At 41.3% G+C, this 26,802-nt stretch overlaps 1 long non-coding RNA gene across 1 annotated transcript; it reads left to right on the top strand.

Moving 5' to 3' along the window:
- Nucleotides 1-531: 531 nt before the first annotated feature.
- Nucleotides 532-24,847, top strand: LOC129631147 (uncharacterized). The gene is made up of 3 exons (XR_008703908.1): nt 532-794; nt 16,977-17,072; nt 24,378-24,847. It is a non-coding gene; the product is annotated as an uncharacterized LOC129631147 (long non-coding RNA).
- The last annotated feature ends 1,955 nt before the right edge of the window (nt 24,848-26,802 follow it).

Genomic DNA, 26,802 nt, shown 5'->3' with positions numbered 1-26,802 from the left:
TAAGACTACAGAAAGGAAAGGTAACTTTTTGACACAGGATGGCCCTGATATTCTTTAGACTGGAGAAAACTGGTTAAAATAAAAGTTTCTTTCCCTTGGAAACTGCAAAACCGGTTCTTTTTGCATATGCATTTTAAAACAACTAGCTTGTTAACAACTAGGTTGGAGAAGGAAATGGCAACCCACTCCAGTATTCTTGCCTGGAGAATCCCAGGGATGGGGGAGCCCAGTGGGCTACCGTCTATGGGGTCGCACCGAGTCGGACACGACGGAAGCGACTTAGCAGCAGCAGCAGCAGCTTGTTAAAAGGCCTGCCTAGGGAAAAACTTGTAGTTAACCCTTTCCATGTCCTTGAATGTCACTGCCCACTTTGCCTGAGACCTGAGTCAGCCTTGGGCAAATCAGAACTTCAAGCCAAACAAACAAACAGTCAAAGAGATGTTTTAAATCTTAAGCAGGAAACTATGAAATCTCTGTCTGTCTGTCTGGATTTATGTATGTCTCAGTGTGCTTTTTTTTTTTTTATAATATTGCTGAAGTTCTAAATGAGTTCTAATTTAAATGGCCTAAAGGGCATCCCTGATGGCTCAGAGGTTAAAGCATCTGCCCGCAATGCAGGAGACTTGCGTTCGATCCCTGGGTTGGGAAGATCCCCTGGAGAAGGAAATGGCAACCCACTCCAGTATTCTTGCCTGGAGAATCCCATGGACGGAGGAGCCTGGTGGGCTACAGTTCACGGGGTCGCAAAGAGTCGGACATGACTGAGCGACTTCACTCACTTCACCTCAAGGAAGGTAAGTGCTTACAAATCAGACAATTCTAACTCCAAGAGAAATGTACCTAAGTAAATTTCAGATTCATGTGAACTGGGAAATATTAAATATCTAGCATTAATGTTTGTTTGCTAATCTAATGTAGATATGTCTAAGAGTCATTAAGCACAGTATTTTCATTGTGCCTAGGTTTATTATTACCTACATATTGTTATATTTTTATATCTGTTCCAAGTTTCTCAACCAGGAAAGTACCTCTAGGAAAGGGAAAACAAAACTTCAAAGAAAATGTAAAAGAGATATGATCTTTCAGAGAAACTCTTTTAAGAATAATTATACTTTAGAAATATCTCTCTAAAACATTCTCTAGATTTCGGTAACCTGACTTTCTAGGGCTGTGCCAAACTAAGTGATGGAAGTTTATGGAATAGCTAGGTCATTTCCAAGTAAAATAAGATTCTGAAACATTCATTACTGAGGACTAACTTCCTCTTACAGAGAAAGTAGAGATGTTGGACTATTCATGACTAATGCTTGATGCCATCCTGAGATGTTCTCTAGAATATTTCTTTTAGTACTTATCACTGGTATTTATGTTCACCAATCCACAAAATGCTTAAGTTCTAGGCTGCTTCAGGAAAGTAGCATGTGTATTTTCAGTAAAGAAGGTATGAGGAAAGAAATTACATTTTATGAAGAGAAAAGGAAGTAGGTTTGACTTAGACGTGGCTCTTTCAGCATGGGAGAACAAAGTAATGGGTACAGAAAGTGATAAGGTTTTATGGAAAGAGGACACCAAGGGAAGAGTTTTGTGCATAAATACATGTTTTCTTGTGATGTTGAGCTGCCTTTGATAATGGATTTTAAGTTTCTTTATCTCTGAAGTGATCTGTTCTAGGTTTACCTTTGAGATCTTCTTTGTTACTTGGGCTAAGTGAATACATTGTTTCCCAGTGATCTATATGATTTTCCAAAGTAGTTTTTATACCTTAAGTTATGCATAGAGGATAATGGGGGAAGGGGTAGAGTCATGCAGTAAGCCAGGCTTTCTTCCTGCAAACTTATCATATGCAAAAGTTTAGGTGATTTGCATCATCTTCTGGCCGGAGGCCTGTTAACATTTTAAGAAATTTATTTTTCTCTAAAGGTGATTAAAGTCAGGCGCCACCCTCCAAAAGCATTAGATAAAGTTGCATTCCTATAGGGCAAAGGTGTGGTGGGCTATAACAAGAAAAAGAATTAACTCAAGGGTCCAAGATTACAAACATTAAAGCTACTACTTAAACCAATTATATTAATCAATACATTGCCAGGAACACAGCAGGTAAGGGATATGGAAACTTAGCAGCAAACATTGGCGCAAGAAGTGAAAAACCCTTCACCAATACAATTTCTAATCAATCTTTTAACTGCTCAAAGGAATCTGTATTCAGACAGTTTAGAACATCTCATGCCTCTCACAGTTGGGAGGCTCTGAACAATCACATGTGGCCTGAAAAACCTATTCAGGCAGGCTAGAGGACTTCCAAAGGAGTTTGTAGGTTGAAACACTGTCACACCCAGGAATTATTAACAGGAGCTCTAAGTTAATTCTTTTTTCAGAGAGAGGTAGTGGGGGACGGCCTCCCAAAAAGTCAGAGGTGTAGGTGAGAGCACAAAGCAGAAAGTAGGCAGACACTGATTTTGGAGGGTAGATGCTCGAGAATTTCCAGGGGGACTCCTGAGGCTCGATCCCGCCTTTGCGTATGCCGAGCCTCCTTCCTCATGACCTTTGCCAGGGGCAGAGCTACTGCTCCCAGCAGAATATGCTATCTAGGTGGGTCATAACTTTCTTTCCAAGGAGTAAGCGTCTTTTAATTTCATGGATGAAGTCACCATCTGCAGTGATTTGAAAGCCCAAAAAAATAAAGTCTGACACTGTTTCCCCATCTATTTCCCATGAAGTGATGGGACCGGATGCCACGATCTTCGTTTTCTGAATGTTGCGATTTAAGCCAACATTTTCACTCTCCGCTTTCACCTTCATCAAGAGGCTTTTTAGTGCCTTTTCACTTTGTGCCAGAAGGGTGGTGTCATCTGCATATCTGAAGTTATTGATATTTCTCCCTGCAATCTTGATTCCAGCTTCTGTTTCATCCAGTCCAGCGTTTCTCATGATGTACTCTGCATATAAGTTAAATAAACAGGGTGACAATATACAGCCTTGACGTACTCCTTTTCCTATTTGGAACTAGTCTGTTGTTCCATGTCCAGTTCTAACTGTTGCTTCCTGACCTGCATACAAATTTCTCAAGAGGAAGATCAGGTGGTCTGGTATTCCCATCTCTTTCAGAATTTTCCACAGTTTGTTGTGATCCACATAGTCAAAGGCTTTGGCATAGTCAATAAAGCAGAAATAGATGTTTTCCTGGCACTCTCTTGCTTTTTCCATGATCCAGCGGATGTTGGCAGTTTGATCTCTGGTTCCTCTGCCTTTTCTAAAACCAGCTTGAACATCAAGAAGTTCACGGTTCATGTATTGCTGAAGCCTGGCTTGGAGAATTTTGAGCATTACTTTACTAGCATGTGAGATGAGTGCAATTGTGCGGTAGTTTGAGCATTCTTTGGCATTGCTGTTTTTGGGGATTGGAATGAAAATGGACCTTTTCCAGTCCTGTGGCCACTGCTGAGTTTTCCAAATGTGCTGGCATATTGAGTGCAGCACTTTCACAGCATCATCTTTCAGGATTTGAAAGAACTCATCTGTAATTCTATCACCTCCACTAGCTTTGTTTGTAGTGATGCTTCCTAAGGCCCCTTGACTCCACATTCCAGGATGTCTGGCTCCAGGTCAGTGATCATACCATTGTGATTATCTGGGTCATGATGATCTTTTTTGTACAGTTTCTCTGTGTATTTTTGCCATCTCTTCTTAATATCTTCTGCTTCTGTTAGGTCCATACTATTTCTGTCCTTTATCGAGCCCATCTTTGCATGAAATGTTCCTTTGGTATCTCTGATTTTCTTGAAGAGATCTCTAATCTTTCCCATTCTGTTGTTTTCCTCTATTTCTTTGCATTGATTGCTGAAGAAGGCTTTCTTATCTCTTCTTGCTATTCTTTGGAACTCTGCATTCAGATGTTCATATCTTTCCTTTTCTCCTTCGCTTATTGCTTCTCTTCTTTTCACAGCTATTTGTAAGGCCTCCCCAGACAGCCATTTTGCTTTTTTCATTTCTTTTCCATGGGGATGGTCTTGATCCCTGACTCCTGTACATTGTCACGAACCTCATTCCATAGTTCATCAGGCACTCTATCTATCAGATCTAGGTCCTTAAATCTATTTCTCACTTCCATTGTATAATCATAAGGGATTTGATTTAGGTCATACCTTAATGGTATAGTGGTTTTCCCTACTTTCTTCAATTTAAGTCTGAATTTGGCAATAAGGAGTTCATGGTCTGAGCCACAGTCAGCTCCTGGTCTTGCTTTTGCTGACTGTATAGAGCTTCCCCATCTTTGGCTGCAAAGAATATAATCAATCTGATTTCGGTGTTGACCATCTGGTGATGTCCATGTGTAGAGTCTTCTCTTGTGTTGTTGGAAGAGAGTGTTTGTTATGACCAGTGCATTTTCTTGGCAAAACCCTTTTAGTCTTTGCCCTGCTTCATTCCGTATTCCAAGGCCAAATTTGCCTGTTACTCCAGGTGTTTCTTGACTTCCTACTTTTGCATTCCAGTCCCCTATAATGAAAAGGACATCTTTTTTGGGTGTTAGTTCTAAAAGGTCTTGTAGGTCTTCATAGTACCGTTCAACTTCAGCTTCTTCAGCGTTACTGGTTGGGGCATAGACTTGGATCACTGTTATATTGAATGGTTTACCTTGGAAACAAACAGAGATCATTCTGTCATTTTTGAGATTGCATCCAAGTACTGCATTTCGGACTCTTTTGTTGGCCATGATGGCTACTCCATTTCTTCTGAGGGATTCCTGCCCGCAGTAGTAGATATAATGGTCATCTGAGTTAAATTCACCCATTCCAGTCCATTTCAGTTCGCTGATTCCTAGATTGTCAACATTCACTCTTGCCATCTCTTGTTTGACCACTTCCAATTTGCCTTGATTCATGGACCTGACATTCCAGGTTCCTATGCAATATTGCTCTTTACAGTTTTGGACCTTGCTTCTATCACCAGTCACATCCACAGCAGGGCATTCTTTTTGCTTTGGCTCCATCCCTTCATTCTTTCTGGAGTTATTTCTCCACTGATGTCCATTCTCCATCACAGTGTAAACTAAAAGTCTCCTCGTGCCTTGTGACAAACTGCATTCATTCGTTGTTCTTCCATTTCTGGGGGCCCTAGGAAAACTCTGCCCATTTCTGAGTAGCTGTATGACAGTCCTTTTAACATTTCCTTCTACCTCTAGACAGAAATGTGTGAGTGAAGTGGTAGACAAACTGCCAAACTTCTATGAATCCTAGGGACGGGTTTTTGTTCTCTGATTTATAATTTCTTATCCACTGGGAGCGACACATAGGACCTTCTAAATAAATTTCAAATTTAAGTAAGTTTTCATTGTAGAAAGCAAAACCTGGTGAAAATGAAACAATGCACATCTGAGGTTGACTTCAAAGTTTCTCTTTTCATTATATGATCTCATATTAAATATCTTTAGTGTATTTGCCCGAATTCTAACATGCTAAAATACTTATTATATTCTATTACCTCATAGAATTTTAAAATAAATGGACATAAAATCTTAGCACATTTTCCACTATATTATTAATGGTTGATTTAAACTACGACAATTTTTAGATTATATAAAGAAATCTTTATTAAAAGTTCTAATTGGAATATAGCTGTTTTCCAATTTTGTACTCCTATACAGCAAAGAGAATTAATTATAAATATCAGTCGGTTCAGTTTAGTTGCTCAGTCAAGTCTGAGTCTGCGATCCATGGTCTGCAGAAAGCAGGCTTCCCTGTCCATCACCAACCCCCAGAGCCTGCTCAAACTCATGTCCATCGAGTCAGTGATGCCATGCAACCATCTCACCCTCTGTCATCCCCTTCTCCTCTCATCTTCAATCTTTCCTGGCATAAGGGTCTTTCTCAGTGCATCAGTTCTTTGCATCATGTGGCCAAAGTATCGGCGCTTCAGGTTCACCATGTCCTTCCAATGAATATTGAGGACTGATTTCCTTTAGGATGGAGTGGTCTGGTCTTCTTGCAGTGCAATGAACTCTCAAAATTCGTCTCCAACACCACAGCTCAAAAGCATGAATTCTTCAGCATTCAGCTTTTTCATGGTCTAACTCTCACACCCATACATGACTACTGGAAAAACCAAAGCTTTGACTAGATTGACCTTTTTAATATGCTGCCTAGGTTGGTCATAGCTTTTCTTCCAAGGAGCAAGCGTCTTTTACTTTCATGGCTGTAGTCACCATCTGCAGTGATTTTCGAAGTCCAAAACTTAAAGTCTCTCCCTGTTTCCACTGTTTCTCCCCTTGTTTGCCATGAAACGATCTGACCACTGCCATGATCTTCGCTTTTTGAATGTTGAGTTTCAACCAGCTTTTTCACCCTCTTCTTTCAGTTTCATCAAGAGACTCCTCAGTTCCTCTTTGCTTTCGACTGTAAGGTGGTGGTGGTGTCATCTGTGTATCTGAGATTATGGATATTTCTCCCTGAAATCTTGATTCCAATTTGTGCTTCATTCAACCCGGTATGTCGCATGAAGTACTGTGCATATAAGTTAAATAACCAGGGTGACAAATGATGTGCTCCTTTCCCAATTTGGAATCAGTCCGTTGTCACATGTCCAGTTCTCACTGTTGCTTCTTGACATGCATACAAATTTCTCAGCAGACAGGTAAGGTAGTCTGGTGTTCCCATCTCTTTAAGAATTTCCCACAGTTTCTTGTGATTCACAAATCAAAGGCTGTGGTGTAGTCAATAAAGCAGATGTAATTGTTTTTCCAGAGCTCTCTAGCTTTTTATATGATCCAAGGGATGTTGGCAATTTGATCTCTGATTCCTCTGCCGTTTCTAAATCCAGCTTGAACATCTGGAAGCTCTGGGTTCACATACTGTTAAAGCCTCACTTGGAGAATTTTGAGCCTTTGCTATTGTTTGAAATGAGAGAAATTTTGTAGTAGTTTGAGTGTTCTTTGGCATTGCCTTTCTGTGTGATTGGAATGAAAACTGACCTTTTCCCGTCCTGCGGCCACTGCTGAGTTTTCCAAAATTGCTGGCCTATCGAGTTGCAGAACTTTAGCATTATCATCTTTTAGGACTTGAAATAGCTCAGCTGGAGTTCCATCAGCTTTGTTGGTGTTCATGCCTTCTAAGGCTGACTTGATTTTGGATTCCGGGATGTCTGTTACTAGGTGAGTGATCACACCATCGTGGTTATCTCGGTCATTAAGATCTTTTTTGTATACTTATTCCCTGTATTCTTACCAACTTCTCTTAATATCGTCTACTTCTTTTAGGTCCATCCCGATTCTGTCCTTTATTGTTCCCATCTTTGCATGAAATATTCCCAGTACTTCTAATTTTCTTAAGGAGATCTCTAGTCTTTACCGTTCTATTGATTTCCTTCCCATTTAGGTCTCCACAGAGCAATGAGTAGAATTCCCTCTTTCAATTATAGTTTTAAAGTCTATCTTCTTATTTAATTTCTTAAAACCAGTACTATATTAAGTTTATCTTATTTCTATTCAGCTTCCTCGGACACAGTCTTATGTATCCTCAGTTTCTGCTTAGTTCTCTGTCACTATAATCTATGATTTTTAGATTGAAAGATCTAATAGAACATTCTCAGAAACATGTGTGGCAAGAAGTGCATTAAAGAATTACTAGGCACCTAGGATTTGTGAAAGTGTTTGGTGTCTCCACTTAAGATGACTAAAAGCAAGAAGTAATCATTAGATTGACTATCACCTCTTTATTTAGTGGTCCTTGAGGTTATTACCTTGTTTCTTCCCCTATAACCTATTTCTTTGATATCTCATTTTGTCCAGCATTCTGTGTGTGGTCTCTGTTTTGAAAGGTGCAGAAACCTAGTTAATCTTCCTTCTGGTATCTGCACCTTAGTAGATGAGGTTGGTCCAGAGGTTTGTGCCCTTATCCTCTCTTGATCTGTGCTCTGATTGCTGTGAACTGTGACCAGAGCCTGCCGTGGATATTCAGGGCTGTTTCCCCCTTGTTCAGTGGTTGTTACTGCCCTGCCTCTGGTGGTGCCTGCTCTCTGCGTGGAGTAATAGAGCCCCCAGATCTGAGTCTTTGCTGTGAATCTGATCTGTGGTGCCAGGCAGGTGGGATTGGAGCACACCCACTGGGAGAGAAGTCACTGAGTATTGCTCCTCTAGGAATGTGCACCTCAGGGTGTGCTCTGGTGTCCCTCTCATGCGTTCTGCAGGCTCTCATGATATGTAGTGTTGGCACTGCTCTTGGACGCCCTTAACCATGGGCATGATGGCACATGGCCCTGGTGTCTCTCAGATGTTGTTTTCGCAAGGTCACCAGCATAGATTCAGTGAAGTCAGGTCCTGGGATTGCATTGAGTGTGCAGCTGAACCCGCTGTGGTGCTACGGAGAAGCTCAGGCTCTGTCCTAGCCCAACCCGCCTGTGTAGAAGCACCCAAAGTCTACAGCTGCTAAAGCTACACCTGCCATGACTGGGAGAGCGCTGGTTGTTGATTCAGATGCTCTGTAGAGGCTGAGGTTACAAGGCCGGTCGTGGGTGTAAGCCCGTGGTTTGTGTTGCTCCAAGGAGAGGTTTCAGGTTTCTTCTTTATCCCTGGGTTTCACCTGTGCTTTCAGCTCCATCTGTGCGTGTGGCCAACTCACAAGTATCTTCTCCTGAAGCTGCCCCCAAGCACAGGATTCTGCTGATTGTGGAGGCGTTGGATGGGGGAGGCCGTGGCTGCGGGCTAAAAGTCCTACGTGGATGGAGTTTTTCATAGTCCTTGGAGAGCAGAGGCCGGCACAAGGGACAAGAGATGCCATGGGCTTCTTGTTTGGGCGTCACTCACCAATGGCACTCTGCTCTATGGTGGTTCAGGCTTCACCACAAGCATCTTGTTTGCAGAGCTCCTCCGTCATGGCCATCCCTTCAGGATGTTTTCTCATAGCCAATAGTAGTCCTTTGCCTCGGTCCGCTCTACAAACCCCACATTTCAGCACCCAGCCCTTGTCTGCATTGGTGGACATGCCTCTAAGGCTGGGTGGGCAGGGCTGGGGTCAGCACCCTGTGTGCAGGTCTCACTCTGTCCTGCTGCCACACGCTGGTTGCCATGTTTTCTTCGCACAGAGAATGAGGCTTTCCTTCTGTCCAAACTGAGCTCCCCCAGTGAGAGTCTTCCCCGGGTATGGAGACATCTCCTCACTTTCATCTCCCGGCTGGGTTACACGCCCCAACCCACTTCCTCTCCTCTTCCTTTTCCTTCTTTCTTTTGTCCTACCTGGCTCAGCAGGAATCTTTCTTGTCCTTTCAGATATCCAAGGGCCTCTGCTACTGTTCAGCTGGGCTCCGAGAGAATTGTTCCATTTCTCATTCATTTGTGGACAGACAGATGAGCTCCGCATCTGCCTAAGCCTCTGGCATCTTGATCCTTCGGTCTCTATTTTATTTTTAAACTAGCTAATGGTCATCAATTTTCTTTAAATCTTTAAAGATATTCACTGAGAATAGCAGGGAAAATTACTTGTTATTTGATATCTTTCAGCTATGTCTCCACAAGACACCCAGGATTTGATGCCGAGGAATGCAGCGTTAGAAGATGTATTCCCAAAAGCAAACCTAGGAATATATCAAATATTTCACCTCAGAAACTTAAATTTAATGAAAGACTGGGAATATACAAGGGTATATGAAAGACAGAGGGATGTTTATATGGACATAAAGAAATGGAGGCAGTTACACGTAATGCTAGCAATACTGCCAAAAGCAATGAGCAACGTGAGTCGAACTGGGAAAACACCAACTTCAATCTTCAATATCTGCCGAGAAGTGTAAGTGTTTAAGAAAAGATTTCCATCCTTTTTTGAAACCTACATATTCTCTGAAGGGACATGTGGAAAATATGGAAGGTAATTTAGTCTCTACTGCAAATCCTCATTCATAAAATTGTGAACGTAGGCTTCGGCTAAACATACATTCAGGGATGTCTGAACACCTACAATTTAACACTGAGTGGGAAAATTCACTATCTAATCAATTTGAGAGATCCGTGAGCAGAGAGTCATTTTTCTTCCCCCGACAGATATTTTCTCTCCATTCCATGATATATAATGTTGATAATAATGGAGGAGACATAATCCAGCCATCATTGTTCAGTAAATATTGTGATATGGTTAATACACAACACCTTTCCATATGTAATAAAATGAGTCAGACCTTAAGTAACAGCTCCAGCTCCAATAATTACAAGAGTATTTATGGTGGACTGAGAAGGTATTCAGGCAATGAAAATGGGTATAGGGTTGAAGGAGACTCAAACCTTAGGAAACATCAGGGTACCGATACATCAAACAAGGATTCTAAAAGTAATAAATGTAGAAATACCTTTGATCAAATGTCAGGTTTTTCTCTAGATAAGAGTACTTGTACTGAAGAGTGGACTTGTACTGAATATGGGAAGGTTTCTAATCAGTCTTCAGAACTTATTCAACAGCAGACTGTTCAGAATCCACAGAAAGAAAACAAGTGTAATATATGTGGGAAAGTATTTAGTAACTCATGCCATCTACGTAGACATTAGAAATTTCATACAGGAAGGAAACCTTTCAAATGTACAGAATGTACCAAGGCGTTTAACCATAGCTCACTTCTTACTAAACATCAGAGAATTCACGCTGGAGAGAAACCTTATAAATGTACAGAATGTGGCAAAGCCTTTAATCACAACTCAAATCTTATTCAACATTGGCGAATTCATACGGGAGAAAAGCCTTACAAATGTACAGAATGTAGCAAAGCCTTTATCTGCTACTCACAGCTAACCTATCATCAGCGAATTCATACTGGAGAGAAGCCTTATAAATGTAAACAATGTAACAAAGCCTTTATCCGTTCCTCACATCTTACTGGACATCAGTGAATTCATTCTGTGGAGAGACCTTATAAATGTAAAGAATATAACAAAGCCTTTATCGTGGCTCACATCTTACCGAACATCAGCAAATTCATACTGGAGAGAGACCTTATAAATGTAAAGAATGTGGCAAAGCCTTTATTACGAAAACACCCTTACTCAACATCACCGAATTCATACTTGGGATAGATGTTACAAAGGTACAGAAAGTGGCAAGGCCTTCATTAAGGGTTCTAGTCTTACTAAGCATCAGCGAATGCATACTGGGGAGAGACCGTATGAATGTACAGAATGTGGCAAAACCTTTAATCGGAATTCAATTCTTACTACACATTTTCGAGTTCATACTGGAGAGAAACCTTATAAATGTAAAGAATGTAACAAAGCCTTTCATCGTCCCTCACTTCTTACTCGACATCAGCTAATTCATTCTGGGGAGAGACCGTATAAATGTAAAGAATGTGACAAAGCCTTTATTCAGTGCTCACATCTTACTCAACATCAGCGAATTCATACTGGAGAGAGACCTTATAAATGTACAGAATGTGACAAAGCCTTTAGTCATAGTAGTAATCTCACTAAACATCTGAGAACACACACTTGAGAGAAGCCCTAGTAATGGAACAAGTGATGGAAGACGTTTGCCCTAAACATGCATCAGAAAACACAAGAGTTTATATAAGAAACCAATGGAAATGATGTAACAAATATATAGAAAGGTATTTAATCAAAAGTTAAATCGAAGTAAAGATGCGTGCTCCTGCTGCTAGGTCGCTTCAGTCGTGTCTGACTCTGTGCGACCCCGTAGATGGCAGCCCACCAGGCTCCCCCGTCCCTGGGATTCTCCAGGCAAGAACACTGGAGTAGGTTGCCATTTCCTTCTCAATGCATGAAAGTGAAAAGTGAAGTAGCTCAGTCGTCTCCGACTCTTTGCGACCCCAAGGACCGCAGCCCAGCAGGCTCCTCCATCCATGGGAATTTCCAGGCAAGAGTACTGGAGTGGGGTGCCATCGCCTTCTCCGAAATATGCGTACTAGAAGGCATTTCATCAATTTTCCTTTCAGTAGTTTCTCTGAAGGAGAATGACTGCAGGGAGCACTCCATAATTAAAACTGGTGGAAAATGGATATTTTAGCATGAATCGTGAGATGAAGGTTGATGGTTAGAACATTACAGTTCTCAGCAATGTATATATGCTTGTTAATAATGATGTGATGTGACGTTATTTGAACTGAATGTAATTCACCACTCATAATCCACGTTATGCTTTCTTTCTAGTGTGTTTGCAAACATAGGTTTTTGATGTTTTATTAAAGATTAGCCTTTTTATGTTGTGTTGCAACCATTTCTATCTAATCTCCATTAGAAGATTGAGGATAGCATAATGTAAAATGGACAATGAACATTTAAATAGAGGTATTTGTCGTTGACGTGAAATATCTGGAGGTTGCCATGAAGTAAGTGATCATTTAATCTTTCCGTGTATTAAAGAAAGACAGAAGTTCGTTCTAATGTTTCAATAGTAATATCCTTCATTTGTAAGAAGAACACAAGGACAGTTCACTGCAATATTGATGTATCTTTATAATATCAACACAAGTCATGATTACTATTTGACAGTGTTGAAATAAGGACAGTAATAACCTAGAAACGTAAGAAAGCTTTCCTGGAAAAGGCATGGAATTGGTGCATATCATGCTTGCTAAGTGCTTCCTAGTCTTTGTTTGGTAAGCCATGGAAATCAGAAATCTCACATCATTCTATCAACAAAGGAATATCTTTCTCCGTACTTTTGATCTGTATTTAATCATGGATCATACCGCGGATTGTAAAAGGTTTTATTTCAACTATGTGTGAAATTTAATACATGGTTATTCATAAAAGTGAATGGCTTTTATTGTTTCGGTTGTTGTAATGTATGAAATGTTAACCCACCACCAACAGCAACCTCGCCCACCTTATTTAAGGTTGTAGTGAAGAGACCGCAATTAACTGTTCGGTAACACACAAAGATGGCATATGGGGAAATTAGTTTACTCACTGGATTTAAACTTCTCATAACTTCATGTACATTCCATCATTTCTAGGTTGTATCTCCTCTCTCATTTTGTAACTGCTTAGACACTGGGATGATTCTAGTAAGAAAGATGATACAGAGTATTGTTGACAGTTTCCCTAAACTGCTCCATGATGTTGCTGCCTCAGCATCTGTCTGGGGATCAGGCAGCCTGCAGGTCCTTGAGCTCACACCAGCCAGTCTTGTGAGCACATGCACTAGATGAACCCCTTCCTTGAGACCAGCAGTCTTGCTGGACCTCAGGGTCTATCCACAGACCCCCGTTCAATCACACTGAGAGAGTCAATTTCTTGGCAGGTTGATAAGTCCAGGGGTCCCCAAGGAGAGAGGGGTCTGGAATTCTCAAGGAGGAAGAAAGGACAAACGTGGTTTTTTCCTGTTTGAGGACACTCTGGAAAAAAACTTTCTGGCTAATCTTATTGTCTTAAAATGTAAATTATGGGAGTGGGCCTAGTGAGGTCTTTACAACCTCCAGACAGTCTTTTGATTCACTGGAATAACTAAATAATACTATGTAACTCCTTTGCTAACACTAGCGAGGGGGCACTCTTTCTGCCCCTTCTGAAGTCTATGTCAGAAGCTTTCTCTATTCTCTTTTATACTTTAATAAAACTTTATTACACAAAAGCTCTGAGCGATCAAGCCTCATCTCTGGCTCCAGATTGAATTCTTCTCCTCAGGAGGCCAAGAATCCAGGGGTCATTTTTGGTTGAACAACCACCTTTCTACACGCTCACAGTGCTCACTAGAATCCTTGACTTGGTTTGAATGAATTAACCCACACTCAGCCTAGAGAGCCTGAGGCACTTCACTCAGGGTAAAGTATAAAAGCTGAACTCCAAGTACTCCTGTTTTCTCTGCCTGATTCTAGCTTTAACCTCTCTCAGAAATTCCTGCCCTAAATCGTCCCCTACAGAGAGGTCTTAGGTGTGGTGAGTGTGAGATTTTGAGCTCAGGACTCCGGAACGTTGGTTTCGGGGAAGAAACATCAGAAAAAATGGGATTTGCTGATGACTGCTTTCACGGCCCGACTGTAGACCTGCAGATTCATAAGTTCTTGGAGTGGGAACCTGACCACCAGGGATTTGTATTCATTGAAATGGTTCAGAAAGAATCTCTAGCCAAGTGGTTTCCTTCTGGTTTCCCATCAGGATCACGTGACCCGTTTCAGAAATGACCTCACTGATGCCCTCCCAACAGAGTTCTATGTGGTCCTGTGGGAGCATCAGTGTGGTTTGTAGGAAGTGTTCCAGGAGATTCTAAGCAGAGGCCCGGGTTAAGGACGTGGCTCCTGGTCCATCTGGTCCATCTTAGAGCTGAGCCCCGGAGTCAGTCTGAGGAGAGGCAGCAGGGTTGGTCTAGCTGGATTTGGACCAGGGAAGTCAGTCAGCTCACATCATCTGTGTGAGCAGAGTGTTAGGAGCTCTCTATGGGGAAAGAACAATCAAGAAATGAGTTCACAGGCTGGTCTCTAGGTAGGAATTAATTGTCCCTGAATCTCTCCTGAGACAGAGGACAGGAGAGGTCGGTCTTCTCAGCTTTTCAAAATCCTTGTGTTTGTAGGAGCGGTGGTTGCAGGTTAGAAAGTTGTGTTGATGCCCTCCAAGGTATTTTCTCAAAACTCAGAACTGCGTTTGCCGCGTAATATCCACAGAGAAGACAGAGCAGGAGGAAGAAGGGGAGGAAATGGCAGCTCAGGTAAATATCCTGTCCTGGGTCTCAGGCTGTGTCTGCTTTCCTCCTAAAATGCCCGAATGAGAATATGCAAGCCTTTAGCTCTCTGCTTCTAATTTTTCTTCCCGGGCATTTATTATCATCTTATTTTTTCCTATTTCTTCTTATGATAGTGCAGATCAGCCCTTTAGACTACTTCCTTGTGTCCCAGAGCATTTTCTCTGTTGTCTGCAGCCTCACTTTCTGTGGAGCATGATGAATTCTCAACGTCAATCAGCGACATTCAACTGTTGAAAATATTCTTTTTGTGAGAGATCAGCATTTGCAGTCACTCCTATCCTCACTCCCACTGGGATGTGGTTTGGTGTTGGGATTTTAAGGACGTTGGGAAATGCAGTGATGACTTGGCACCTGCATGCCATTTAGATATTTAGGACAGAGTTTGAAAGTGCCATTATACGTAGAATCAACTCTCTTCTGTCCATGGGATTTTCCGGGCAAGAATTCTGCAGTGGGTTGCCATTTCCTCCTCCCCGGGATTCTCTCCACCCCGAGACTGAAGCCGCATCTCCAGTACTGGAAGGCAGATTCTTTACCACTGAGCCAGCTGGGAAGCCCAGTGACTCAATTCAGTGGTCCAGAGTTTTTCACAAAATTTTCCATGGGCACTGTACAGGGACGTGATGTGAGAGAACTCTAGGAAGCTGGCCTGCTTGGATGATGACAGCTTCCTTCCAGAATCCCTTATCGACCTACTGGGTTTTGGTTCCATCATTTCTAGAATGTTTCTGAAAATTTCTGATTCCCACAATAGTTTGAAATCTCTCCTTTCTAAGGGAAATGGGTATGTATGAATTTGGAAAGAAAGGCTTCAGGATAATTCATTATGCTTGTAACCTTTTTCTTCCTTGATGTACTCTGCCTCCTGTGAGTCAATTCCTAGGCAGGTTGATAAGAAGTCCAGGGTCCCGAGGAGGAAGGGGGAGGGGCGTGGTCTGGGACTCTCAAGAAGGAGATATGGGTGTGCAATTCTAAAGGAGGAAAAGACAAATACCTTCTTTCTCTTTACATTCCTTGGTCTTAGACACATAAAATGACTTTTTTATGTCTTTATGAGTCTTAGACACAGGACTTTTTCTTTAAGCCCAGAACTGATGATTAAACAACAAAAAACTCGGTTTAAACTCTGTACTAGGGATTATATAACAAAATGTATCCTGCTTGAGCACAGTTTCTCCTTCCTGAAAACATTCTGGCTAATCCTGATATCTTAGAATTTATATTATGGGAGAGGGTCTGGTTCAGTTCAGTTCAGTTGCTCAGTCTTGTCTGACTATTTGCAACCCATGGACCTCCGCACACCAAGCCTCCCTGTCCATCACCAACTCGCGGAGTTTACGCAAACCCATTGAGTCGGTGATGCCATCCAGCCGTCTCATCCTCTGTCGTCCCCTTCTCCTCCAGCCTTCAATCTTTCCCAGCATCAGGGTCTTTTGAAATAAGTCAGCTCTTTCCATCATCTTGACAAAGTATTGGAGTCTTAGTTTCAGCATCAGTACTTCCAATGAATATTTAGAACTGATTTCCTTTAGGATTGTGGGAGTGGGTCTGGTAAAATTTTTACAACCTTGAGACATTCTTTTGATTTATTGTAATTACTGATTAAAAAAGTATATAGCTCCCTTGTTTAGACTAGCAAGGGGTCACTCTCCACCCCCTTCTGATGTCTACGTCAGAAACTTCTGTCCCTTTTTCACTTTAATAAAACTCTGCTACACAAATGCTCTTGAGCCATCAACCCTGGTGCCTGGTCTGTGGTCCCAAAGTGAAATCTTCTTGTTTGGAGATCATGAATCTGACACCCTTCACTGGAACCTATCACTACATTCTAGGTTAGTGGTAATTGTTTAAGCTCTGTAGTATTAAATAGACACCCCTGTTATTTTTTATTTTTTCTTTTTTTTCCCCTTTTTTTTAGATTATTTTTTTTTATTATTTTTACTTTACAATATTGTATTGGTTTTGTCATACATCAACATGCATCCACCACAGGTGTACACGTGTTCCCCATCCTGAACCCCCCTCCCACCTCACTCCCCATACCATCCCTCTGGGTCATCCCAGAGGCACACCTTTTCTTAATTTCACAGTTACACACTTACTTTGCCTTCGTAGTACTTGACCAGTATCTCAGGATCTGATGTTATGTATTTGTTAGTGTTATATAGGTGATTTGAATAAAGGATTTGGGGAAATCATTTTCCAGGCTATATTAACATTGTCTCTTGCGTTCTTGTCTCAACTGAACACATATTGGATTGGACACTGATGAGTCTCTGAAACACAAATATTCCTTTCTCTGATGAACAGGTCTTGTGGGCTCTAAGCTGGACCTGATTACCTTTCTGGAGCAACTGAGCAATCCCAGGACTATAAGGAGAATGGAGGCAACAGCCATATTCCCAGGTCGGTATGAATGGCTGGAGATGATGACTCAGATAAGAGGTCCAAGGAGCTAGAGGAAGTCATCCTTTGTCAGGTGGTTTTGGAAGATCATCTTCAGTGGAAATGATTTTGGAAAACCTGGGTTTGTGTCCACTGCTGCCATAGAAATGTATCACCTGCCCTAGTCTGTCTCTTAAATCATTCATAAATTCATCTCCAGTGATTACTTTCCTTCATCACAGTGTGAACTAAAAGTCTCCTCTTGTCTTGTGAGAAACTGCATTCATTGGTTGCTCTTCCATTTCTTAGGGGTCCTAGGAAAACTGTGCCCATTTTGGGTAACTGTATGACAGTCCTTTTAAAGTTTCTTTGTACCTCTAGGCAAAAATGTGTGAGTAAAGTGGTAGACAAACTGCTAAATTTCTAGGAATACTGGGGACAGGTTTTTGTTTTCTGATTTATAACTTCCTATCCACTGGGAGCTAGAAGGACCTTCTAAATAAATTTCAAACTCAAAAGCTTTTTTCACTACAGAAAGCAAAACCTCCCGAAAATGAAAGACTGCACATCTCAGGTTGACTACAAAGTTTTTCTTTTCCTTATATGATCTCATATTAAATATCTTAAGTGTATTTGCTCCAATTCTAAAATGCAAAAATATTTACTATATTCAATTACCTCATAGAATTTTAAAATGAACTGGCATAAATGCTTAGCACATTTCACACCATATTATTAATATTTGATTCAAGTTATAAACATTTCTAGATTATATAAAGAAATTAGCTTAAAAAGTTCAAATTGGAATATAGCTGTTTTACAATTTTGTACTACTGTATAGCAAAGAGAATCAATTATACCGATCAGTCAGTTCAGTTCTGATGCTCAGTCGTGTCCAACTCTTTGGGACCCCATGGACTACAGCATGCCAGGCTTCCGTGTCCATCGCCAACTCCCAGACCCTGCTCAAACTCACGTTCAAGTCAGTGATGCCATCCAACCATCTCATCCTCTGTTGTCCCCTTCTCCTCCTGCCCTCAGTCTTACCCAGCATCAGGATGTTTCCAATGCATCAGTTCTTCACATCAGATGGTCAAAGTATTGGAGCTTCAGCTTTAGCATCAGTCCTTCCAACGAATATTCAGGATTGATTTCCTTTAGAATAGAGTGGTGTGATCTCCTTGCAGTCTAAGAGACTCTCAAGTGTCTTCTCCAACACTGCAGTTCAAAAGCCCTCTTTGTGACCCTATGGACTATACAATCCATGGACTTCTTCAGGCCAGAATACTGGAGTGGGTAGCCATTCCCTTCTCTAGGGGATCTTCCCAACCCAGGCACCGAGCTGAGAGCTCCTGCATGATGTACTCTGCATATAAGTTAAATAAGCAGGGTGATAATAGGCAGTCTTGACATATTCCTTTCCCAATTTGCAACTAGTCCATTGTTCCATCTCCGGTACTGTTTCTTCTTGACTTGCATACAGATTTCTCAGGAGGCAGGTAAGGTGGTCTGGTATTCCCATCTTGTTAAGAATTTTCCACTTTGTTTTGATCCACACCGTCAAAGGCTGTGGCGTAGTCAATAAAGCATAAGTAGATGTTTTTCTGGAACTCTCTTGCTTTTTCTATGATTCAATGTATGTTGGCAATTTAACCTCTGGTTCCTCTGCCTTTTGTAAATCCAGCTTGAACGTCTGGACGTTCTCGGTTCACACACTGTTGATGCCACGCTTGGAGAATTTTGAACCTTACTTTTGTAGTATGTGAAATGAGTGCAACTGTGTGCTAGTTTCGTCATTCTTTGGCATTGCCTTTCTTTGGGATTGGAATGAAAACTGACCTTTTCCAGTCCTGTGGCCACTGCTGAGTTTTCAAATTAGCTGGCATAATGTGTGCAGCACTTGAGCAACATCATCTTTTAGGACTTGAAAGAGCTCAACTGGAATTCTATCACCTCCACTAGCTTTATTCATAATGATCCTTCCCATGGCCCACTTGATTTCAGACTCCAGGATATCTGTCTCTAGCTGAGTCATCACACGGTCCTGGTTTTATTGGTCATTATGATTTTTTTTGTATATCTCTCCTTGTATTCTTGTCCCTTTTTCTTAATATTTTCCACTTCTGTTAGGTCCATATACCATTTCTGTCCTTTATTGTGCCCATCTTTGTATGAAAAGTTCCCTTGGTATATCAATTTCCGTGAAGAGATCTCCAGTCTTCCCCATTCTATTGATTTCCGTACCACTTTGGTCTCCACAGAGCTATGAGTACACTTCCCTGTGTTTCAACCATATTTTTAAAAGGCTCTCTTCTTATTTAATTTCTTAAGAACTAGCACTTTATTTAGTTTATCTTATTTGTAATCCACTTCCTCGGACACTGTCTTATGTGTCCTCAGTTTCTGATTCGTTTTCTGTCACTATCATTTATGATTTTTAGATTGAAACATCTAATAGAGCACTCTCAGAAACATGTTTGAAAAGAAGTGGATTAAAGAATTATCAGGAGCCTAGGATTTGTGAAAACGTCCGGTGTCTTCACTTAAGATGACTCAAAGCAAGAAGTAATTTTTAGATTGCTTATCTTCTCTTCATTTAGTGGTTCTTGTAGGGTTTGATGTTGCTTTCCTCTATATAACCTATTTCTTTGCCATCTCATTTTGTCCAGTTTTCTGTCTGTGATCTCTGTTTTGACAGCTACAGGAGCCCAGTTAGTCCTCTGTCTGGTGTCTGCAACTTGGTGGGTGAAGTTGATCCAGAGGTTTGTGCCCTTATCCCCTCGATCTGGGCTTTGATTGGATTGCTATGACCAGAGCTTGCCTTGGATATTGAGGGGATCTTCCCAATTGCTCTGTGGTTTTCACTGCCCTCTCTGTGGTGATACCTCTCCCTGGTTGGTGGAATAGAGCCCCAGATCTGTTTCTGAGCTGTGTTTCTGATCTGTGGTGCGAGGCTGGTGGGATCGGGGCACACCCACTGGGAGAGGAGCCACTGAATATTTCTCCTCGCAAAATATTCTCCACGGGGTGTGCTCTGTGTGTCACTTTTCATGCTCTAGCAAGCTCTTGTGTGATCCTATTACTGGCATTGCTCTTGGCCCCACCCTAAGCATGGGTCACCCTGTTTATTTAACTCATATGTAGAGTACATCATGAGAAATGCTGGACTGCATGAAGCACAAGCTGGAATCAAGATTGCTGGTAGAAATACCAATAATCTCAGGAATGCAGATGGCACAACCATTAGCGCAGAGAGCAAAGAAGAATTAAAGAGCCTTTTGATGAAACTGAAAGAGGAGAGTGAAAAAGTTCGCTTAAAACTCAACATTCCGAAAACTAAGATCATGGCATCTGGTCTCAACACTTCATGGGAAATAGACGGGAAACAATGGAAACAGTGACAGACTTTATTTTTTGTGGTTCCAAAATCACTGCAGATGGTGACTGCAGCCATATAATTTAAAGATGTTTATTCCTGGGAAGAAAAGTTATGACCAACCTAGACAGCATATGAAAAAGCACAGATATTATTTTGCCAACAAATGTCCGTGTAGTCAAGGGTATGGTTTTTCCAGGGGTCATGTATGAATGGGAGAGTTGGTCTATAAAGAAAGCTGAGCACTGAAGAATTGATGCTTTGTAACTGTGGTGGTGAAGACTCTGAGTCCCTTGGAGAGCAAGGAGATCCAACCAGTCCATCGTAAAGGAAATCAGTCCTGAATATTCATTGAAAGGACTGTTGCTGAAGGTGAAACTCGAATACTTTGGCCACCTGATGCGAATAAGTGACATTAGGAAAGACCCTGATACTGGGAAAGGTTGAAGACAGGAGCAGAAGGGGACAATAGAGGATGAGATGGTTGGGTGGCATCACTGACTCAATGGGGTCCCAAAGAGTCGGACACGACTGAGCGACTGAACTGAATTGAATCACTCAGATGAACCGTTGGGAGGAAACTGTAACCAGAGACGTGCTTAAAACAGGGCAGTTGGCTTTTCTCTTAGGAAGTGAGTCCAGAAAGAAAGAGGGAGACCGGACCCACATTGTTGTTTATAACATAACCACAGAAGTGACATACCGTTATTCCTGCCAGAGTCTGTTGATACACAGATTGCTTCTGTTAATTGTTGTTGCGGCTGCTGCTGAAGTGATCACGTTCTACTTTTCGTCACTGAGGAGACACCCATCTTCACACACTCACAAAAAGGGCTTTTGAATTTTCCCCGTTTTTCAACTTGCTGAAAACACCTCGGATTCCCATAGAGACACCTCTCAAAATTTTTCTCTTTTGCCTTAATTGTCTGAAACACTAGTTAGAACAGGCAGGAAGCAGCTCTGCTCCAGAAGGAATCCAAGAGATTTAAAGGCATCAAAAGGTAGAGAAAGGAAGCACAGCTGGACAGAAGGACCAACAGACCCAAAATTGACAGGAGAGGGGGGTGAGGGGAGGCAAGGCTCTGCCCCCACTGGCCCCGCCCCTACGTACCTGTGCTTTTGGCCTCTTACTACCCTCGACCTTACGACGCCTCTTGTTGGCCGTGGTGTAGCTCACTCACCTTCCTCTGTCATACAGGAAGGACCTTTCAAGTGTACAGAATGTACAAAGCATTTATCCGTTGCTCGCATCTTACTCAACATCAGCGAATTCATACTGGAGAGAAACCTTATAAATGTACAGAATGTGGCAAAGCCTTTAATCACAACTCAACAATTTCTGAAAATCAGCAAATGCATACTGCAGAGAAACCTTATAAATGTACAGAATGAGGAAAAGCCTGTAATCAGAACTCAACTCTTACTCAACATCAGTGAACACATACTGGACAGAAACCTTATAAATGCAAAGAATGTGACAAAGCCTTTATCCGTTGCTCACATCTGACTCGACATCAGCGAAATCATACTGGTGAGAGACCTTATCATTGTACAGAATGTGGTCAAACCTTTATTCAAAGTTCAAGTTTAACTGCACATCATCAAATCCATACTGGGGAGAAATGACACAAATGTAAAGAATGTGGCAAAACCTTTATTACAAGTTCAAATCTTACTGAACATCACCGAATTCATATGGGGGGCAGATGTTATAATTGTACAGAGTGTGGCAAGGCCTTTATTAACAGTTCTTGTCTTACTAAACATCAGCAAATCCACTGGGGAGAGACGGTATAAATGCACTGAATGTGGCAAAGCCTTTAATCGGAACTCAATTCTTACTACACATTTGCGAGTTCATACTGGAGAGAAACCTTATAAATGTACAGATTGTATCAAAGCCTTTAGTCATAGTGGTCATCTCACTAAACATCTCCGAACACATGCTGGAGAGTGATGGATCAAGTGATGGAAGATGTTTGCCCTAAACATACATCAGAAAACAAGAGTTTATACAAGACACCTATGGAAATGTTGTAACAAATATGTAGAAAAGTATTTAATCAAAAATCAAATTGAAATAAATTACAGAGATTGCATACTAGAAAGTATTTCATCAATCCTCTTTTCTAAATTTTCTCTAGATGGAGAATTACTGTAGAGAGCAATTCATAGTTAAAAAACAGAAAATGGATATATTAGCCAGGATCGTGAGATAAAGGTTGACAGTTAGAAGGCTACACTTATTAGCAATGTATCTTTGTTTACAATGACTTGATTTGAGATTAGTTGAAAAGCAAAATGAATGTAATTCACTGCTCATATAATCCATACTATGCTTTGTTTCTAGTGTGAATGAAAAAAAGTTTTTGACGGTTTATGCTTCCAAGATTAGCCTTTTTATGTTGTGTTGCAACCATTTCTACCTATTTTCCATTAGAAGATGAAGGATCAGTTCGGTTCAGTTCAGTCACTCAGTCATGTCCAACGCTTTGCGACCCCATGAACCACAGCAGGCCAGGCTTCCCTATCCATCAACAACACCCGGAGTTTATCCAAACTCATGTCCATCGAATCGGTGATGCCATCCAGCCATCTCATCCTCTGTCATCCCCTTCTCCTCCTGCCCCCAGTCCCTTCCAGCATCAGGATCTTTTCCAGTGAGTCAACTCTTCACATGAGGTGGCCAAAGTATTGGAGTTTCAGCTTTAGCATCAGTCCTTCCAATGAACACCCAGGACTGATCTCCTTTAGGATGGACAGGTTGGATCTCCTTGCAGTCCAAGGGACTCTCAAGAGTCTTCTCCAACACCACAGTTCAAAAGCATCAATTCTTCGGTGCTCAGCTTTCTTCATAGTCCCACTCTCACATTCATACATGACCACTGGAAAAACCATAGCCTTGACTAGACGGACCTTTGTTGGCAAAGTAATGTCTCTGCTTTTAGGTATGCTATCAAGGTTGATCATAACTTTCCTTCCAAGGACTAAGTGTCTTAATTTCATGGCTACAGTCACCATCTGCAGTGATTTTGGAGCCCAAAAAAATAAAGTCTGTTTAAAAACTGTTTCCACTCTTTCCCCATCTACTTCCCATGAAGTGATCAGACCGGATGCCCTGATATTAGTTTTCTAATGTTGAGCTTTAACCCAGCTTTTTCACTCTCCTCTTTCACTTTCATCAATACCGTAATGTAAAATGTACAATGAACATCTAAGTGAAGGTGTTTGTTATTCATATGAAGTATCCTGGGAGGTTGCCATAATATAAGTGATCATGAAATCTTTCCATGTATTAAAGTAAAAAAGAAGTTGGTTCTATTGTTTTTTGTTTACTATTTATTTATTTGGCTACATCAGATCTTAGTTGCAGCATGTGGGACCTAGTTCCCTGACCAGGGATTGAACCCAGACCCCCTACATTGGGAATGCAGAGTCTTAGCCACTGGACCACCAGGGAACTTCTCCAAAAGTTGGTTCTAAATTGTCATTACTTATATCACTTGAACTTTAAGAACACAATCACAGTTCACTACAATATTGATTTATATTTATAATATCAGCATAAGTGAAGTATATGACTTGACAATGTTGAAATAAAGACAGCTTCTGTGATAACCTAGAAATGTATTAGAAACCCTTTCCAGAAAAGGCATGTAATTAGTGTATTTCTTGTTTACTAAGTGTTTCCTAGGGTTTGTTTTGGAAGTCATAAACATAATGATCCTCACATCCTTTTATCAGAAAAATGAGTATTTCTCTGTGCTTTTAATCTGATTTAATCCTGGATCATACTGTGGATTGTAAAATGTTTAATTTCAACCCTGTGTGAAATTAACACATGGTTATTAATAAAAGTGAATGGTTTCTAGTGTTTCAATTGATTGTAATGAATGAAGTGTTAAGATTGTGATCAGCAGTCTTGCTCAACCCCAGGTTCTACTTCACAGGTCGCCGTTCAATGACACCCTCACAGAGCTCATCAGAATCCTGCTCGTCTTGGTCTGAAGAGACCGATTCACCTTCAGTCTGTGGAGCCCAGAGCATTTCACCCAGGGTCAACTTATAAGCCTGAGTCCCACTTACTGGCACTGTCTGGGCCTGGTTCTAGCCTTGACCTTCCACAGGGTCCCTCAAGGCTTGCTGTGAATTCTCTCATAAACTCACCAGCTTCAATTATCCTTTCTTCTTCTGTTGAACTAAGACTTTCCATGGGATCATTTTAGCAAATATAAATTTAACAAAATCACAGAAAGGACAATTAAGAAACATGATTGCAAAATTCTGAACTACGATTCGTAAAATTTTACCACATGTAAAATTCTCAGCACATGTCTCTCATCTAGGCTTAAAGGAACTGTTTCCTCATGCCTTTGACATACATTGAATGTAATATATAAATATCTGAAGGTACATACATTAGCAGTGAGAAAACTAATATAGAATGTGCAAGTGTAGGAGTTTTAGTGCATATTTATTTAAAGAATTTGGGAATGATAGATCAAAAGTGAGAATATCAACATTGCAGATGATTTACCACGAATTTACAGAGTTGTCAACTAATCTGTTTTGTCGACTTTTCATGGAATTTATTTCCTTTCATGTCAGGAGGTTGCGTTTGTCAAGGAACTGCCACACTGTCCTCCCTAGCGGCTGCCCCAGCTTCCATTCCCTTCAGTCATGTAGGAGGTTCCCTGATCTCCATAGCCTCTTCAGCCTTTATTTTATCTTTCGTGGGCATTTTGATAATGGTTATTCTGACTAGAATGAGGTGATACCTCATTGTAGTTTTGTTTTCCATTTCATAATAATTACTGACGCTGAGTGTCTTTCATTAGGCTCTTGCCCATCGAAATGTCTTCTTTGGAGATATGCGGTCTTAGTCCAATTTTTGATTGAGTTATTTTTGTCCCTGATATTTTAAACATTTAAAAAATTTTTGCCTGTTGCTGTGTGCAGGCTTCCTCTAGGTGTGGTGCATGGGCTTCTCATTGCAGTGGCTTTTTCTGTGAAGCACGGCTCTAGGCGTCAGTAGTTGCAGCACACAGGCTCAGTAGTTGTGCTGCACAGGCTACGTTGCCCTGCAGCGTGTGGAATATTCCTGGGCCAGGGTTCAGCCCCATATCCCCTGCACTTGCTGGCAGATTTGTATCCACTGTGCAATTGTTTTAAAATTTTTTGTAAAAATAGAAGTTTTTTTTCTTTTGGAATGTATATATTTTTAGTTTTTGAGTTTTTTAATCTTTTTAAAATGTTTCCATTGAAGGATAATTGCTTTATACAATTTTGTTGTTTTCTGTCAAACATGAACAAGAATCAGCCATAGGTACACCCGTGTGCCCTCCCTTCTGAGCCTCCCTCACACGTCTCTCCCCATCCCACCCTTCTACATTGTTACAGTGCTGTGTTCCTTTCTGCTGTACAACATTGTCAATCAGCCATAAGTGTTGAGGCACTCTGAGTGCGGGTTGGAAAAGGATTTCCAGACACAGGGCATTTCAGAAAGGAGTGAGTTTCTTAAAAACAAAGGGCAGAGATAAAGCAGGCACTGTGAGTACAGTGGGCCCACATCTGCACAGACCAGGGGATGCCGACAGTTTCCATGAGCTAATAGCCAATTTTTACAGACTCAAAGCAAAATTGCTGCTGGATGGTTGATGTTAGGTGATTGGTTGAGGCACTATAGGGTGCTTACTGGAGTGGGCATCTTTGCCCCACTGGGAATCAGGAAGCCTGGTATGACTATCAGTGGGCTTTTAAAAAGGTTTCAGAGGGGCTTAGTCAGCTTTGAAAGTGTCCTTGATTCTGAGCTCCTCTTCTGTGTTCTTGGTGCAAGGCTTCACATCTGTGGCCTTGGGGCAGCACGCCACAAATAACAGTAGCCATGATCTGTATTCTCTGTGTTGATTGTGTCCTTCCACTTGGCAGTCATTTAAAATGGAAGCAAAATACTGAGAATCATGCTGAAGATCCAGCAGAGGATACTGAAGGTGCCCACATATTTGGGAGCTTTTCTCTTAAGCTCTGCCCACCTGGAGTCACTGGGAATGACGATCACCTGAAAGGCACTCAAGAGGAAGATGCTGCCAATGGACACATCTCTGCCAACTCTTGGAACGGAAAAAGCAAGTGTGCATCCAAAGCTGCCAGTGTTACAGGAATTCCTTTCAAATGAACAACTAAGAGTTTGGCGAGAGTCACTTGCTTGAGAATCCAGTCTGTGGACCGACATTTGCCTCCTGCGAAATAAAGGGAGCAAAAATGGTAAACAAGACAGAAATTCCCCATAATCCCTGCCGTAGTCTACAATAAAAAGATCACTCCTATTGCCAAATCCTCGGGGGCCATTCTGTCAAATCCCGGGAACTAACAATC

Source organism: Bubalus kerabau, chromosome 17 (genome assembly GCF_029407905.1).
Source record: "Bubalus kerabau isolate K-KA32 ecotype Philippines breed swamp buffalo chromosome 17, PCC_UOA_SB_1v2, whole genome shotgun sequence".
NCBI lineage: Eukaryota > Metazoa > Chordata > Mammalia > Artiodactyla > Bovidae > Bubalus > Bubalus kerabau.
Note: the sequence above shows the minus strand (reverse complement) of the source record. Positions and strands in the feature narration are given on the sequence as shown.